The sequence below is a fragment of the Aulonocara sp. 'chitande type north' Nkhata Bay genome, linkage group LG18 (genome assembly GCF_057382095.1).
Source record: "Aulonocara sp. 'chitande type north' Nkhata Bay isolate Kocher_YH1m ecotype deep benthic linkage group LG18, A_spYH_male_GT1.1, whole genome shotgun sequence".
Taxonomy (NCBI): Eukaryota; Metazoa; Chordata; class Actinopteri; order Cichliformes; family Cichlidae; genus Aulonocara; species Aulonocara sp. 'chitande type north' Nkhata Bay.
In genome coordinates, this window is record NC_141361.1 from 6,394,780 (window position 1) to 6,412,725 (window position 17,946).

Sequence of the window (17,946 nt, forward strand, 5' to 3'; positions counted from 1 at the left end):
TAATTACAACTGGGTGCAAAGGGAAACAGGATGTAGAAGAGATGATGAAGTATGATGTCTCTGCTTGTTTCCTGAAGATTCTAGTTGACCTATTGGCTCTGACTAATCTGACATTTCTGTCTGTTTCGTTAAGATTTTGTTTTCTTTGACTAGTTGAGCAGACAGTTTCTCGGTTTCTTCAAAGCTTATTGAATATGGTGCAATACAGTAATATTTCCAAAAACTAGAAGGCCATTTTAATCGAGCACTGCAAAAGATTCCTGTTCTGAATTAGAACTGCTTCAGGGTTTGGGGTCCTTTCCCCAGGAATCAAAAGCACTGTACCATCTGAAGCCTGCTGGCCACCTCTGGTTGCTAGGGAAAAATATGTACTGTATTCCCCGATTGGCTGACAAAGTCTTGCTGGAGGTTGCTGGAGTGTGTCTGGGTGAAACTGGTTGCAGAGGGGGTGGTGCACCAGAAACCTGCTTGTGATTGCTGGTTGGTTGCATTGAGGATGGTGACAAGTCTGCAAACACTCACTAACTAATCATCAAAATTCAACACGTTTCTTTAGGCAGAACTTTCCCTTTGAAGGTTTGTGTCACCTTTTTTATGAATTTCATTACTGCTGACAAGTGCAAATTATGGGCAACTACAGCAATCTGCTGGTGATCACATCAAGGTTGTCATTGAGACACCATATAGCTCGTTGCAACCATTTTCCTCTAGAGACTGCCAGCATCCTCCATCAACCAGTTGCCAGCTGATTAGGGAATGTTTATTTTTCCCGGGGGTTGACACGGGGTTGCTGACCAGCCTCTGGGCTCATGTTTCCAGGTACTCTGGCTTCCTCCCACGGTCCGAACACCGGGGTTAGGCTAACTGGTCATTCTAAATTAGGTGTGAGTGTGAATGGCTGTCTTTCTCTGTGTTAGCCCTGTGACAGATTGGCAGCCTGTCCAGAGTGTACCTCACCTCTTCTGTAGTGTAAAATCAAGTTTACATGCTTGATCTCTTTCCTCTGTCAGGGTGGGTTTTACTCCTTTTGGATTTGGTTGATACGCCTTATCCTTGCATCAACACTGAAACAATCACAGGAAAGGTTTTTGACTGAGAGTCCGTTTTCTCATTCCTAAAATAAGGAAAACAGGCACAGCTGTTCCTGGAAGTGGACGACAGAAGACTGTTTCTGCCCGTGTTTTTCAGCAGCAGCCATTAGCAGCATAGCAGAAGTTCCTCCGTCAGTCTGTCATCAGGTTCCTTTCAGAGGACCACCTGCCGAGGGAAACCACGCTGAGGGACTGCAGCCGGCTCCCATATCTGTGGGTTTACCCATCAATCTTTCAGTGAAACAGTCCATGTTGTTGTTTGTTATGACAAGCACATGACGACGAATGCAGGGAGACCCGATAGTTACTGACAGGGTCTAAATACTCCAGGTTATTGGGGCCTGTTCTAGCAGCACTGTTAACACCTCTGGTTTTGTGTATATATAGCGCTGAAACGTCACCAATGTTTGGCTATAGCTTCAACCACTCTGCGTTATCTCTGTTGGCTTCTGTGCTGCAATGCTAATCTTGTCTGGTGTGACGGAGTGCCAGCAGCTTTAAGAGGAGGTGCAGCTCCCTGTTGAAGGAGGCATCTTCCTCTCGCAATAGCACCTTCACCTCTGGCCATCTCCTCCTCCTCCCACACAGCCTGCTGGGTGTCTTATCTGGCCCAGAATAAGCAGCTGTTGCCCTTTAGCTTTAAAACAGATAAGCTAGGCTAACAGTTTGATTTGAAGCATCAGCATCACAGTAAGGTCACGAGACATTCCTGGGCTCTAGATAAGCCTCTGGCCAGATTTAAGATCAAAACTTAATTAAAGATTATTTTAAAAAGCCCTTTTTTATATAGTCTTTTACAAGGAAAGAAAGAAAGAAAGGGCATGCTAGGCTACATGCTAACATGCAGTTATACTGTGTCATACATGCTAGCTCTGAATATCTGTTCTTGCCTTGAAGATTAATTGAATTTTTTTTTGTTCCATGTGTAATTTGATTAATTGTTAGTTTATTCCATTATATTTACATGTTAAAACTTTGTGTAATAACTTAAATTATTCCACTAGAATCTCTGTTTTACTCCACATTCATGATCTTATCAGCAAATTCAATTATTTTTATATAAAAAAACCTTCTTTGTCTTCCCATCAGTTTAAATGGACAAAGCTGTGAATAATAGTTATCCAAACCAAAATCTGGCGAAGGTCAAAACTATTAATTTTTTAACTTTATTTTTCCTAAAATTTCCAAACATCTGGATTAATATTCAAAAACAAACAGATTTATCTGTCTTGTTTATTTTCTATGTTTTTAACTTCAAGTCAAGCTGTGTCCATTCTTTGAATTATTGTGGTTTACTAATGATGCAGATAGATAAATAGCAGCTTCTTCATAAAGGCCCGGCCTAGTTGCACTCCTAGGCTTGCGTGGCTGTGCTGAATGGGAGTCTTTCCCTCAGCCTAAGAAGGTTTATGGATGATGATTTTGGACAAAATAGTGCAAAAATGTTTATTTTCAGGTTTAGTGTCAGAAACTATTCACTGTTTCATGGCCATAGTTTTGTGAGATTTTGCAGACAGTGAAGTTAAAGTAAGATTATAAATATCGGAAAGTTGAAGGAAGCAGCTGGCTGCCACGTTCTGAGCCTGGTTCTCGCAGAGGTTGATGGTTCTCTCTCTGATGATTTTAAGGTCTTTGGCTTACAATATAAAGCACCCTGAGGCAACTCTTGCTGTGAACTGGGGCTGCATAAACTAAATTGAATCAAATCGAACATGGTTAAGGCTGAAGCATATCAGATACCAAACTGGCATGCTAACAAAGCTATCATTCCTGCGGTGGGGTTCAACCTTCAGGTGGTTTTCTCAGTGCGGCTGCCAGCAGCTGACCTTCTTCCGTAAATTGATTTTCTGTTCCACTTCATTCCTTTGCGAAGGCGAATGGCTTCGGATAGACAGATTCGGCCAACCCTGCGTCCCTGACCCGCCTGCCGTCACAGTCATCATAATGCATCAGGTCTGTCTTTTGCTTTTGCTGCGTCATGCTGCTGCAGCTGAAGGAGGGAAAAGGTCAAGGATGCAGAATTAATTTTACAGTTAATCAACTTCAGTTCGCAGCACTGACGTTTACACTAGCAGGAAAGTTGAGCCACCAGTTCTGGGTGAAAAAACACTGAAGCAGTGGAGTTTGATGTTTATGTGTTATTCAAGCCAGTATTGTAAAATGAGTGATGATTGGCATTTTAAAGCAGAAATACTTCAATATTTTCTGATGGTTATTCGACTATTCTGCGTTCTGTCAGCCTGGACTCTGCTAGTTAGCAGCATGATCTCCTTCAGCCACTGTCTGGGATAAAGGCCTGCATGTTACCAGACAGGGCTGCTGTGATTTAACATTCATGCAAGGTCCAGGTTTTTGCTCTTTTTACTGACGAGACTTAATTTCCTTTGTTGTTTATCCAGACAATCATAACAGGAAAAACTGGAAAACATCCATAAATGTTCTCAGAATTTTGACATGACACTTAGTGACTCACTGGAGTTCATTTCATTTGTCTAACGGGTTTTCTTCAAGTATATTTCATGTGCTTCACAGTGTTCGAGTTGTTCCTCTAACTTTGCACTCAGAGCTTCTTCCTATTACAGAATTATGAGACGTTTTACAAGACTCGTCCTGACTTTTGATAGAGCGGCGCTGCCAAGGTGGCGTCCTCAAGAACGAGCTCCTAATCGTGTAACGTTTAAACCAGAGAGTGTAATTAGAGATGATGAGGACGAGCGAAAGGTAGCTCGGTTGTTAAGCTGGAAGGGCAGATGAGGACTCTGGATGGAGCCTGAGAGCGCGTGTTCTTTTTATTCCTGCAGAGTTTTCAATCACTGGAGAATCTCAGTCCGACTTCTCATTAAATCCTTTCGAAAAAGTTTAGTTTTCAGTGTTTCTGAATCAAAGGGACCCACTGACCAGTGGGTCCCTTTGATTCAGAAACACTGAAAACTAAACTTATATAAAAATATATAAGTAAATAGATAAATGTATGTGCTATAGATGAGGTTCACTGAAAAAGTAAAAAATGTAGTTCAATTCCAGATGTTTGTTATACTCACCATTTTTTTTTATCTTCTATTAAATTTACTTGTGCATTCAGGCTACAGGCATAATTTTGGATTGCACATGTAGAGCAGCAGCATTAAAGCGAGTAAACCTGCTTCTTCTTCCTCTTTTATGCTCATAACTCTTAAACTCTGAGGTATCATCTTCGAACAGCCACATCTGTTCCCGTGTTTTAGGGCCAAAGGGATTTGTTGGAGTGTAATGGATAGATGTAACACAATACAGGGATTATAGTGGCACAGTGTTTTCTTTACCTTAGATTGCTTCTCTCCCTTTGAGCCCTGAAACAAACACCAGCTGGAGCTGGTGATGGAGCTGAACACTGATTCACCTTTGCCGGGTCCCTTTAGGACCTCTCGATTTCTGGCTTTGCGAGGCAGAGGCTGCTACCGCCTTTATTATGAACCCAAACTGTTTTTTTATGACGCATAATACTCATTGCTGCACAATAAATGGTTAATATATCTTGGGGGGGAAAAGTGCATACCAGATTGATATCAAATCTGGTCTGATTTAATCCAAGATATTATTTCCTTGTTGTGACATTTCCCTCACGTAGAAGCTTGGAAATCACTCTATAAATCAGTATAACAGGAAACTTCCTGTGCAGAGTTATTTCTTCAATAAAACCCAAACAAATTTCTTAATAAAACTCATGCAGTGCTGCAAAATACAATTTTCACCTGAGGGAGCGTGCACACTTTAATATCTTTTCTAGTAAATGTGAAATTTTCAATGAGGCTGGGTCACGGGCGGTCACCCGAGGTATTTACTAACTTATCTGCTCTGTGGTAGCATGTGTACCACGATGAGTTGCCTGGTAATATGTCTTATTTAAATCAAGTAGAAGAGAAGCGCAATAGACAATATTAAGAGTGCAGTCTGTGGTAAAACGTGTGCACATGTAGTGCAAGTGTGTACGGTGTCTTGCTAAAGGCATGCAAACGCTCAAATGATGCAAGTTTTCCCATGCCTTCCATTTTCTGCACCAGCTCACACACGTTCTTCCTCGTAATACATATCCCAGTGCACGGTTTTACTGCTCGCTGTGAGGCTGCGGATCAGTTATGCTGCTGATGAAGTGGTGAGATAGCGAGGGGAAGTTGTTTTTTTCTTCCTTTCTTTTTTTATTTGCACAGTGATGGACTGTTTCTCAGGATGAGCTTGACTGGGATCCCCCTGTCTCAGCTGGGCTAGCCTGCTAAATGGAGTGTGTGTGTGTGCTGGGGTAGCATGCATGACCCGTTTACATGTTCAGGTGCTCTACCCAGTGTCTTTGTGCATCTGCATCATTAGTACGTCTTAAATTGGTCATTTAAGCAGACGTTGTAGTTCCGTTTCCTAAAACTTAAGCCTTTATTAAATGATTGGAATCATCAACCCATCGCAGCTTTTGATGGGTTCACACAAAAAACTGTACACAGGCTTCAACGTTGCGACGCTCCACAGGAGGCAAAAGCGAAACAAACTGGAGGATCTCAAAGTGCACGTGAGCTGCGGTGTCTTGGTTGTAAATCTTTATGCCCCCGTCACCTTTCCTGCCTTCCAGTGTGGACTTTTCCCTACGGGATCGTTATCTGTCTGAATCAATTGTTACAGCAGTTGGTGCGCTCAGACACACGTGTGACAATAAGGCTTCTGAGAAAATGTGACACTCTTGACTTTATAACAATTGTCAATTTTTATATATATAAATTTTTTTGTTTTAATATATATAATATACATTCCCCCCCCCCCCCCCCCCCATGTTGTATCAAAACCTTAATCACATATTTATCATTTCTAACCACATCATTTTGCACCATGAAGCAGGGATTTGAATATAAAGGCTTCTGTCAGTTACATTTCATTTTGTTGTTGAATCCAGATGACCCGTTGGTGAGGAGTGCAGACATCGTGTTGGCTCACAGGAGATATTCTTTGCAAACAGGCTGCTGATGCTCACGAGCTACAGCAGATTATCCACTTACTAGACTGGTGCATTTTCAAAGTGCCCTTGAATATGGTACAGAAAGCCAAATTGCCACCAATGCATCCATCGCTGGAGTATTTGTGCGTGATAGACGAGGCTTTTAAAAGCGCATGAAATCAAGTGATGCAGGAATGTTTCTCATACTGTCAGTACTAGTACTAGGAAAGCACTACTTTATCATTTATGCACATAGTGAAATCGCACACCTCAGCTCATGCAGCCAGTGCTTACCTGAGGTTTCACTGTAGGTGAAGTTTAAGCTGGAGCTGTGCACTCAGGTCGTCACAGGGTAAATAATTCATGCTGAAGCAAAAACGTTTCTTTTTTAATGACACTTTGTAATAAGCCGCTGTGTGTGTTTGCTTTTGTATCCAGCTGTAACACGCCTCTTTGACCGCACGCTGTTTTAATGGGGACTTTATGGACTCGCGGCTTCCTGTCAACTCTGTCGGAAAACTTTGCAGTTGCCTCAAACTTCTTTGAGCTGGCAGCGCCGCATAAAAGGCTCAACGACATCATTCAGTGTGAAGAACGATATGAGAAGCAGTGTTTGCTTTATTTTAAAATTTGTTTTGCTGCATTTTTTCACTCCAACAGTCGACCCACGTTTGTGCTCAGTAGCTTAATTGTCATTTAATGAAGTCGAGAATGAGTTGAGTCTGCAGCAGTTGAGTTGAGGTGAATAAATGAGCTTCCTGGAGGTTAATAAGCTGGGTTTTTCTTTAAGTTGGGCTATAGAGGTCTGCACACGTTACTGTTGTTATTGGTGCCCATTTATAAGGGATTATTGGAAGAGCAATGAGCAGCACACAGCATTCAACATTCAGCTTTTTTGTTTTTACCATTATAAGGAGGTTATCTATCATGAAGCACTGTGTGTAGGCTGGTCGTACTTGTCTTTTTGAACGCATTTGTTCACAAAATGTAAGTTTAAGTAGTTAAACACATGATTTTAGAGACAGAGAATATCAAGAGTGCAGTACTGGTGTATAAATGCGATGGGATGATAGAAAGGAGTAGATGAACGGTGCTGGGTGGGTCATTGCAGATTCCACAGCAGCCTAACTCAAGCTGTCCTTAGTTAGCAGCATAACAAAGAGACATCAAATTAATTGTAGTGGCTTTCTGATGATCCCAGGCTGGGAGCTGGTTCCACAGGAGGCCGATTTCTACTTTACAAACTCTGGGAAACACAAGCAAAGTCATACTGCAAGTATAAAATTACAAACCGCTAACAAAGCGATGTCTTAAGTTTTACTTGAAGGCCAGAGACATTCCTGAGTTAACAGAGGGGCAGAAATCTGATAAGGGAGAAAGAAAAGGGACCATTGTGATAAATCCACCCGTAATAACAACCTGCCAACTCACAAGCAGGTTCCATTTCTCTGAAAGTGTGTTTGAGAAAATGTTCAGGCCGTTCTAAAATAGCTGGTAGTTGATTTTAATTTGATGCTCAGAGGCCTGTTGTTACAGTCTGAACCGCAGGATGTTAAAATAAAGATTTTATGCTTCTGTGTAAAATGAGAGGCCGCTCTGTTGCTACAGTCTGTCTCCCTGTGGGATTATGGGAAGTGTAGGCCTATTGTTAAAGCTGTTCAACTAGTATTTATCTTGTGACAGCGAGGAGGACTGAGGTCAGTGTGTGTGTGTTTCTCAGTTTTCCTTCCTCCAGGCTCACGCTGTATGTGAGTGCCTCTTTCTTCATGTTAACATATCATCACTGTGTGTGTGTGTGTCAGTGGTTTCTGTCTCATCAGGATGTCTGTGTCCTGACTGGTTCGCCTTCTCAGTTCCCCTCTGCCTCTTTCCCCCCACATCCTGTTTTACACACATGGACACACAAACACACACCTGGCTCCTCGTTCATCTGAAGCTGAAGCTGAAAGCACCGACACTGCTGAGGCTTTTAAAAACATCACTCGCATACAGTAATCACTGATTACACCAGAATACAGCTTGTTGTTATTTTTAGTGATGACAGTTTGAGAATCCCTGACAGAAGGCTACAGCAGACTAAAGGAAGAGTGGAGTAACTGGAAAAAATGTACTCGCTGATATGATGAGCTGAAGAAACAAGAGAAACGAGGGGCTGCATAAAAAGGAGACAGACAAATGAAAGTTTTTAAGACAGAGATAAAAGGTCTTATAGACAGAACGAACTTTAACCCCGATCTTTATTGTACGCTGAGCTGTACCTGTGTGAAGGAGCATTTCCATCCTGAAACCTTTGTGCGCTTAAACTTAGTCAAAACTAAGTAAATGGGTATCTATGTATTTACTAAGATAATGAGTAGAGATATTGGACTGCCCTTAAATGGTTGAGACTTTTGTGCACCTCTGTTTTCCCGTTCCAGCTGTTTAGAGACAGCACAGCTACCATGTGTCTGGTTAAACACACAATTTCAATTCAATTTTATTTATATAGCACCAAATCACAACAACAGTCGCCTCAAGGCGCTTTATATTGTACAGTAGATCGTACAATAATACAGAGAAGAGCCCAACAACCCAGCCCAATTTTTACTCTTTGAGTGTGCGTGTGTGTGTGTGGGTGGGGTGGGGTGGGGGGAGAGATATGTGTGTATTCACATCATTTATGTTAATGAGAGTGTGGGGAGTGAGTTGGAGGGTGGGGTGGGCTGCTTTTAACTATGTAAAGCACTTTGTGCTACATTTTTTGTATGAAAAGTGCTTTATAAATAAAGATTGATTGATTGATATGACTCCCTATGAGCAAGCACTTTGGCGACAGTGGGAAGGAAAAACTCCCTTTTAACAGGAAGAAACCTCTGGCAGAACCAGGCTCAGGAAGGGGCGGGGCCATCTGCTGCGACCGGTTGGGGTGAGAGAAGGAAGACAGGATAAAGACATGCTGTGGAAGAGAGACGGAGATTAATAACAGGTATGATTCAATGCAGAGAGGTCTATTAACACATAGTGAGTGAGAAAGGTGACTGGAAAGGAAAAACTCAGTGCATCATGGGAATCCCCGGCAGCCTACGTCTATTGCAGCATAACTAAGGGAGGATTCAGGGTCACCTGATCCAGCCCTAACTATATGCTTTAGCAAAAAGGAAAGTTTGAAGCCTAATCTTGAAAGTAGAGATAGTGTCTGTCTCCTGAATCCAAACTGGAAGCTGGTTCCACAGAAGAGGGGCCTGAAAACTGAAGGCTCTGCCGCCCATTCTACTTTTAAATACTCTAGGAACAACAAGTAGGCCTGCAGAGCGAGAGCGAAGTGATCAAATGGGGTAATATGATAAAAAATATATGCAGATTGATGCTGTTGCTTTTCACTTTAGGTCTCAGTCACACAGGTCTAGAGTCGCGTCAGCAACCACTTGGCAAAATCCAGCAATCGCTCATCAACTGGTTGCTGAACGTTGGTTAGCTGTCACTGGTAGAAATCAGGTACAAACAGGGTGCTAACTGCTTGTGATTGCTTTTGTGTAGCAGATCGCTGCAGTTGCATGCAGTTTGCATGGAAGTTGCTGAAATGTCTGCAAACACACACCTCTAAGTGTTAGTGAAATATTGAGAAAGTCTGCCTTCAGAGTAAAAGCTACCACTGAGCAGGGAGCTGACGACTATTTGCAGACAAACTGATGACTGTAGCAGCGACATCTGTGGCGGCAAGGCGGGCGCTGACCGGTCTTTATGGCTGTGTGACTGAGGCTGATTACCAGGTCGCTAACCTGAGGAAGTGTTGGCTGTATTCCTCTGCTTTTTGTCTTAGGTCAGCTAAACTGTAAGAGCAAAGATCTAAGCACTGAAGGCTTTGTTTCCAGGGAGTAATGCAGAACTTCTCTCCTTTTACACATGAACAAATGCCAAGTGATTATCAGAACAGTTTCTCATTTTTATCTCAGCCATCTAATCAACCAGAATATTGTGTCAGGGTAATCACGGAGCTGCTGTACACAGACTGATGAGTTTAATAGTTTTATAGTATCCAATTATCAGTGTAGAAATGGATTTATCCATGTATAATATAGTTTGTATTTGTTCCACTTTTATAATAGTTTAAACCTGTCTGAGAGAAATGTAGCTCGCTGCTACGTGGTAAAGCTGACAGTGGTTTAAATATTTGTTAGTGGTTAAATTAATAATGTCAGCACAGTCGAGGTTGTTTGAGGAAAAAAAAAACTATTCATTTCTAGGACTCAGTATTTGTGCTGAACAGTGTTACACAGGAGTAAAAGCTGAGCACACTGTGCTTCCTTCAGCTCTTCACCGAGCTGGAACAGCAGCATTCAGCCTGACATGTCAGTTGGTTTTCCAGGTAAATCTGGGCTCCAGGGGACGTGCCCCATCACAGCCGCACCAGCCCGCGTGCTAATAGGATAAACACCAGTGTCCTCTTGCAAAAGAGTCCCAGTGTTTACCCATCTCACCCAACCGTTTGGACGTTATTCAGGTAACAGTATTTGCCCAACATTCACAATCACAGTGATTGTCCTGAGGGTTTTGGATGAACAATCCTCACCATTAAGACCCCAGATAATGAGCTTTTCTTATCCTTGGTCTGGCTTTGAACAGACTTTGATGAGGACAAACGGTGAAACAGCTGCACGGCCTTCGCTTTAGGTTTTCACTGAGGCAGTAAGAGGACAGGCTGAACACAACTCGTGCTGTCTCTTCATGCAAATACTTTTGGTTTGACGAGTCGAGTCCAACAACATCCGCCCAAAATTTAAAAACAATAATTATTATTGCAAAAGGTCCAAGGATCTGTTCCTGGACTTTTAAATTCATATTTGGACTAAATCCATACTCCTCAAGAACTCAGAACATAAAAAAATAATGCTTTATAATGGTGACATTATCTTCAGTTCGATCAGGTTTGGCATTTCCATACAGGGCTGTGGTTTTTCATCATATTTCCTGATAAATCAGGAGACTCCGTTTATCTTTAAAACATCCCTTTGCAATCAGTAAATCTCACTCTGCGTGTCAGGCTGTGTTTGTGGGGGTTTTAGGATGTAGTGGATGCAGTGGAGTGGATTTTCAAAAAGTTTCCAGAATAAAAAGAAGGAACTAAAAATGGTAAATTACTGTTAAATCTCAAATCCCATCCTGGCCTCTGCTGTCTGCTTTTAATGTTGGTCATTGAAAGTAATCCTTTTATGTTAGGGACGAATGAGAAATGTTTATGAAATTGGCATACAGTAATTTAAAAATACTGGTTTGTGGTGTTTAAACTGTCCCTTTCATGTTTTTTCTTATTTCCTGTCCAGTTATATGCTGCTACAGCAGCTCCTGGCTTGTCTTTTTTTAAACAATCATATATTTTTGTACGATATCATAGCGATATCTCCAATACGGCCACACCAGGAACGCTGAGTGAGCACAGGAGGCGAAATGAGCTCGAGACAGAATGAAGTGAGGGGCTGTATAAGAAAAATAAAGAATGTTTTGCTTCATGCATCATCGGCACTCAATAAGATGTTAAATTTATCTTTTTGTGCCAAGACAAACTGTCGTGATTGAAGGTTTGCTCCCCCTTTTTTTAAAATCCTGCGATTTCCAAGACTTCCAGTGTCACAAAGTTGTGAGTCAGTCCGTCCTTCAGTGCAGGTGTGAACACCTCCTGAATAGGGCTGGGCCATATTATACCGTTCACGGTAATACCGGTATAATGTTAGGCAACGATAGGAAAATGAAATATCGCGATAGAATGGGAGTAAAATGCGCATGCGCAGTGCCTTTGTTTTCATACGCACATGGCCGATTGTTGAGGGAAACAGATGAACCAGAATTGGTTTGTAAAAATGGTGCAACTTCCGTGATGTGGAACTGGTTTGGTGTTTGTCCGTCAGATACACAACAAAGCACATTTTTTTGCAGAACATGCAAGCGGCCGTTGTTATTGTCATATTTGTCGGACTAAGATGCTCTTAAATCTGGGAGTAATCTGGGTCCTAAACTCCGTATGCTTCAGGTCAAACGAACACTGCAGCATCACTGAGCGTTAAAAACTGTCTAAATTCTTTCATCTTTAATAAAACGATCAGCATTGCTGCTTTACCAGGTGTAACTATAAAGTTTAACTTCCAGGCATCCATGAAAACAAAAGTTATTACATTTAACGGAGTTAGAAGTTAGCAGGAAGCTAGCGGAAGTTAGCTCGCTAGTTTCGCTAGTTACCTAAGCATGATATTGCATGTTCTGACTGAGAGATTTCTGAAAAAAAATCAAACGTACAGCTCTGCTATCACTTCCAACATAAATGAAGACAGGAAACTAAACAGCAGTGACGTTTGTAGGGTTACTGAAGTTGGGCTAGCCGGTATATAATGATGTGCTACGTGATCGCTAGCGACACAGCTATGTTAGCATAACATAAACAGTGAAGCTGGAGGACGAACACTAACACTTTTCCACTTATAAAAGTTAACGTGAAGGTTCTTCATGGTTAGAGACAAATGCAATCGCATGGCAGGATGCTGTAAACGGACCAAACTTCAGTCAGGAGAACAACTGAGATAATCCATCCACAATACGAGGTTAGTCATTAATATACTGCAGCAACATGGGAATAGAGCAGCTGCCAGAGAATTCAACATTAATGAATCAATGGTACAGAAGTGGAGGAAGCAAGAAGAATGAGTTTAATAAAGTTTGATTTATCTGACTGCTTTGTTTCACTTAATGTGCCTTATAATCCCGTGCACCTTATGGTCCGAAAAATGCGTACTGCACACTGCAGTTTAATGTTGCAAAGCACCTCTTTTTAACTTCAGTGGATATTATACATGGTTATGCTCAGGATATGTCAGCCCATTTCTACTGGAAATGCCTTTTGGTTAAACTTTCAGCAAGGAATTTGCATTTGCACTGTTACATTTTTATAAAGCTTTAATGTACATAAAAACCAGCTTCTTGTTTAAGTGAAAATAAATGGAAGGTTGTCTTTTTGCGCTAGTAATGTTGTGGAGTTGTATTTTGTCTCGCATCAATTATATCATCGGTTATATCGTTATCGCAAATTTTCAAATATATATCGTGATAAATATTTTTGGCCATATCGCCCTGCTCTACTCCTGAATAGCAAAAAGCAAGCACACTGCAGTGTAGCATCAGCGCTTGAGCAGGAAACTGTGTCAGTGCACACTCTCAGAGCCACAAACACCACCTGTTGATCTCGCTGTGACGATGGCGACGGCTGCCTCTTGTTGTGCAGCTGGGTGTATTTGCAGCAGAGCGCCCGCTCCTCTTAGATGCGGCTCATCAGTATGCGTCGGGGTTTGGTTGACGAGTCTGGAACATGTCGCTGCGGTGAACACGTCACAAATCATGACTGCGGCGCTGTCTTCTTCTCCTTCTCGCCTCAGCTCGATCGATCGGTCCGATTTTTGCCCGTGCATGAAACGGACCGGCTGCTGTGAGCCAGGTTGTGTTACGGTGTGCGTTTCCCTCTTCCTGTCTGTTTCGTTATCTTTAGCTGCATCATTCGCTCGCCTCCCCTCAATTCAAGTGAATTCAATTCATTAGAATTCATTGCCATGAATGTTACATGACCTGAAAACAGGGCTGGGTATATATGACTGTAGATGTACGACACACATGTTGGAGAGCCTTTCTTCTTCTTCTTTTCTTTTTACTCCTTTTTGCGTCTCCTCGTCTCTCTGTGAAGCTGTGGCTCGTGGGAGCGGCCCCGAGCGACCCTGTGGGATAAATCCATTTTAGAAACCCGAAATCCTGACAGGTAGTTTTTTTTTTTTTCTGCATGAGAAAGTGAGAGAGAGGGTGAAAACGACGGAGGAGTGCGTGCATGTGCAAACACACATTCAGCAGGGAGCAGAGGGAAGCAGGCAGGAGCCTCCCAGGCATTTTACTCATGTAGAGAATGTAATGAAATCTGAGCCACTCTTCCTCCCCTCTTCTCCTCCTCCTCTTTTTCCTCACTCCCCTCATCCTCCTCCTGCTCTACAAATATGGCAGTGAGAGGACAGCAGAAAAAGGCACAAGCTTTGGTTGGTGAAGCTTGTGGTAATTGTTAACTCACTGGCTTATTGTGTCGTGTTCACAGGAGAGGCTTTATTGGTTTAGTGGGTGTGATTGATTATTCTGATTCGCTCAAAGGAAGACCTGATGATTGGTTACTGTCACATATAGTATGACATCATGTGGCAGCACATTCAACCGTGACAATATACTCGTATTGACTGTCAGTGGATCTCAGAGTGATGAGTAACATTTAGAGGCACTTTGCGTTGTTGTGATATTCAGACTTGAACTTTTTTCGGGAGCATGTGTTGCAAATTTTAGCAAATTAGGAAGCATAATTTTACTGTTCTCGTTACTCTTCCGCTTCATTCAGCAGCGATTTGTGACGCCTTAAAAGTTAGCATCCCGTCTGTGTTTTCAGAAGTTGCATTAAAGTTGTTTTCACTCTAAACGTCTTATAAATTGTTTAATTTGAGTGAGTATTACAGGCCCAAAGAGCATTGTTTGGTGGTTTAATAGAATTGTTTGCTTTTGGATGGACCCGACCCCTGTGGGAACTAATTACCCATAATAAACTATATTAAAAAAAGGAGTTTAAACCAGCTCTACCTCGACCTGCTACAGATGGGAAATGCCTGCATCTTGCTGCAGCAGCGTTAATGTGTCGTGGTTGGGGACAATTTTAGCAGGATTCTTTCTTTCACTTAAGCTTCTTCAGTTCTAAGAATAAGTGGTGGAGAGTCTCAGGTATTTAAACCTTAGTGGGAGTTTCCCCTCGAGAGGATTGTTGACCCGCTATTGATCATGTGCCTCATCACATGATCCAAGTGGTGAAACAGTGTGTGGGTCATTATCAGCAGAGGTTTCAGGTGAAACCAGACCTGCAGGATTAACGTGTTCTTTCATATTGTTTACACCAAATTCTGTGTCGTGGTCTTAGTCATGCTTTCTGTAACCCTTTTGGACCTTTCTCTGTAAACCAGGGGTCGGGAACTCCAGGCCTCGAGGACCGGTGTCCTGCAGGTTTTAGATGTGTCCTTGATCCAACACAGCTGATTTAAATGGCTAAATTACCTCCTCAACATGTCTTGAACTTCTCCAGAGGCCTGGTAATGAACTAATCCTTTGATTCAGGTGTGTTGACCCAGGGTGATATCTAAAACCTCCAGGACTCCGGCCCTCGAGGCCTGGAGTTCCCCCATCCCTGCTGTAAACCAGAGAGATGTTTGTGCGGTAGATCAGCAGTACTGCACAATCTCACACCAACAATAGGTTGTCTTGACCACGCCTCCATACCTAAATGCTTTAGGTTGCTACCATGTGATTGGCTAATTAGATATTTGCGTTAACAAGTAGTGGAAGAAGTGTTACAATGTGTCAATGAGTGTAAAGATCAGATAAAAATAAGACCATAGCAGCATTTAAAAAGGGACCTGACCTTCAAAGGTCAGATTTAAGAAAAGGGGAACTACTTCCATCCTAATCAAACTGAAATGTCCCAGTGAAACCACACCAGTAACATTGTTGATCATCACTGCGTACGTGAGAACCAAACTGTGTGTAAATCCCCAGCTCACAGATGGAGCTCCTTTGCGTTTCTAACCCCTGGAATAGAAGATGCTAACTACGTTTCAGACAGGGATTACATTTTGCTCTGTGTAACCGTTGCAACAAACCTTCCTCCGATGAGTCGGCCTGATACACTCGTCCACTCTGGACTTACAAGGATTAACAGTGTATGTCCCAAACCTCTCACTTTCCTTTAATTTCTGCCTCAGGCTCTTGGGCCCTTCCTCCTGTCTGGGCTGTGCCCCGAGCTTTACACAGTCCAACCGTCATATCAACACTTATTTGCTGTCTGTGAGGAAACCGATGTTATGATTTCTGCTGAAATTGAAAAAGGATTTGTCTTGGCTTCAGTTACTTATTAGAAAGAAAAAAAGTACCTAAGGCTTGGACAGGGTCAGCTGACATGTAGGAAGTAACGGTAATGAAATCAGGGAATTAAAAACTGGTTTGAGGTCCTCGGTGATGAGTCTCTTATGGGACGTGATGATCGGTGTCTCTGAAAGGTTGCTGGTCTGATAACTGATGCTGGCATGTGTTGATGTAGAGTACAATAATAGATTATTGGAGGAATGCAGATAAATTAAGCAATATTAAGACTGTCCCTTTAATCGAACGACCTCTAGTTAGAATCTGCACGTGTTTACTTTGCTCTGCCAAAGCAGGAAAACGCCTCCTTACAAAAAAAATGGTTTGTCTATTCTGACGTCTCTCTTTATTAGCGTCTTGTTAGGTTTCTTCAACCATAATCACATAAACAGATACCTGTAGCTGGATGTGTGCGGAGGCTGCATTCCACCTGTCACTTTTTGAAGAGCAGCTGGAGGAGACGTTATGGGAACAACGGAGGGACGAGGAGGGATTTCTTCCCAGTGCGCTCCCCCTCTGTCAGCTCTCCTAAAACACCATCCTTCCCCACATCAAATCATTTTGCTGGATTTTTATTATTTTCACCTTTTTTTTCCCCGTCTTTCTTTTTTCTTTTTCTTTTTTTTTTGTCTTTTAACCGAGGTGAATGAGAAGGTGGCGGACACCATGTGAGGAGGTGGGTGGTGGTTTATGGATCTTAATGGGCTCATCTAAATGTAAATGAGTACCGAGGAGTACACAGGATGTCTCTTTCTAACGGTCTGCTGCTGGGAAAGCAGAATGTTTAGAAAGAGGTAAATTGTGTTGAGTTGCAGAGTTCGTCTGAGCTCATTTTAAAGGCAAGACTGAGGACGGGCACCCAGAGGTGCTGTGTGTGTCATTTTACCATCACTTACTTATGATAACATCAGTTTGGAGACATTAGAGTAAAGACACAGGATTTGTCCTAAGAGATTTTGAGCCTGTGTGTCAGATCAAGAGACTCTGAGGTTTCAGCCTGCACTGCATAAAACAGAGCGGGCACTTACTGGACGGGTTGGCAGGAGGCACACTGGCAACAGCACTAACAGCTGACCACCTGTTTTGAATAAATACTGGCTGTTAACAGCTCCATTGATCTTCTGTTACAGGCTGAGTTTATAGAAGAGGTGTAACCTTAACATTTCCATGTGGATTTGTGTTAAGAAGGTTTCAAACAGCCATATTTGAAATAAGCCTGTTGACTGTTTTACCCAATTAAAGAGCAGAAAAGAAGGGCCACAGATTCCTAAATCTGCCCTTAGATGGAGGTACGGTTCTGGCTGTGAGGCTCGAAGGTGTTTAGTTTAAGTTCACAGATGACTAAGAACAAAGACGAAAACAGTTTATTATGGTCTGTTAGTTCTGGAGAAGAGACTATTTGGGATATACCAACTGTGAAATTCTGATTCAGGGATGTTTAACTTAACCAGCTGACCCACAACAATGTTTTTCTTGTGCTTTTCTTTGTTTTGTTTTTCCCGGGAATCAGAATATTTTATCATTAAAAAAAAAAACTATTGAACTATATGTTTGGTTTTGCTGCTGGAGTCCATCAGACTGTTTGTGTCGGGGTGGGTTTGCTGACACATGTAGAAGTACACCATCGTGTTTCCAGCTCGAAAAGGTTGTTAAAATGAGTCCATGTTGGAATCACAACAGTAGAATAAAACTTCTGAAGGATCTTTATGAACTGAGTTTCTTTTCATGTAATTTCTGTGAACTTGTATCTGTATTAGTCTGATGTAGTTCATGCACAGCTGTTCCCACAGTATATATTTCCAAGACAGGAGAAATATTACTTATATTTCATCGAGGATTGTAATGCTAATATATTGCTGTATTATATTGCTCTTATTGCACTAAAGACACTATCTGGTATAAAATAGTCATAATTTGTGTATATTTGACCAATGAATGACCAGCTGCTGT

General features: G+C 42.1%; 1 protein-coding gene across 9 annotated transcripts in view; it reads left to right on the forward strand.

Annotated features, from left to right (window-relative positions):
* The window catches only part of LOC147307855 (disco-interacting protein 2 homolog C), a 202,086-nt gene that overhangs the window by 66,590 nt on the left and 117,550 nt on the right, over nt 1–17,946 (forward strand). Inside the window, exon 1 of one of the 9 annotated variants that reach the window (XM_086272278.1) lies at nt 10,507–10,528. The exons of the other annotated variants lie outside the window; for them this stretch is intronic. The gene's annotated coding sequence lies outside the window, so the exon portion shown is untranslated. Of the gene's footprint in view, nt 1–10,506; nt 10,529–17,946 lie in introns of those variants that run through there. 9 annotated transcript variants of the gene reach the window in all.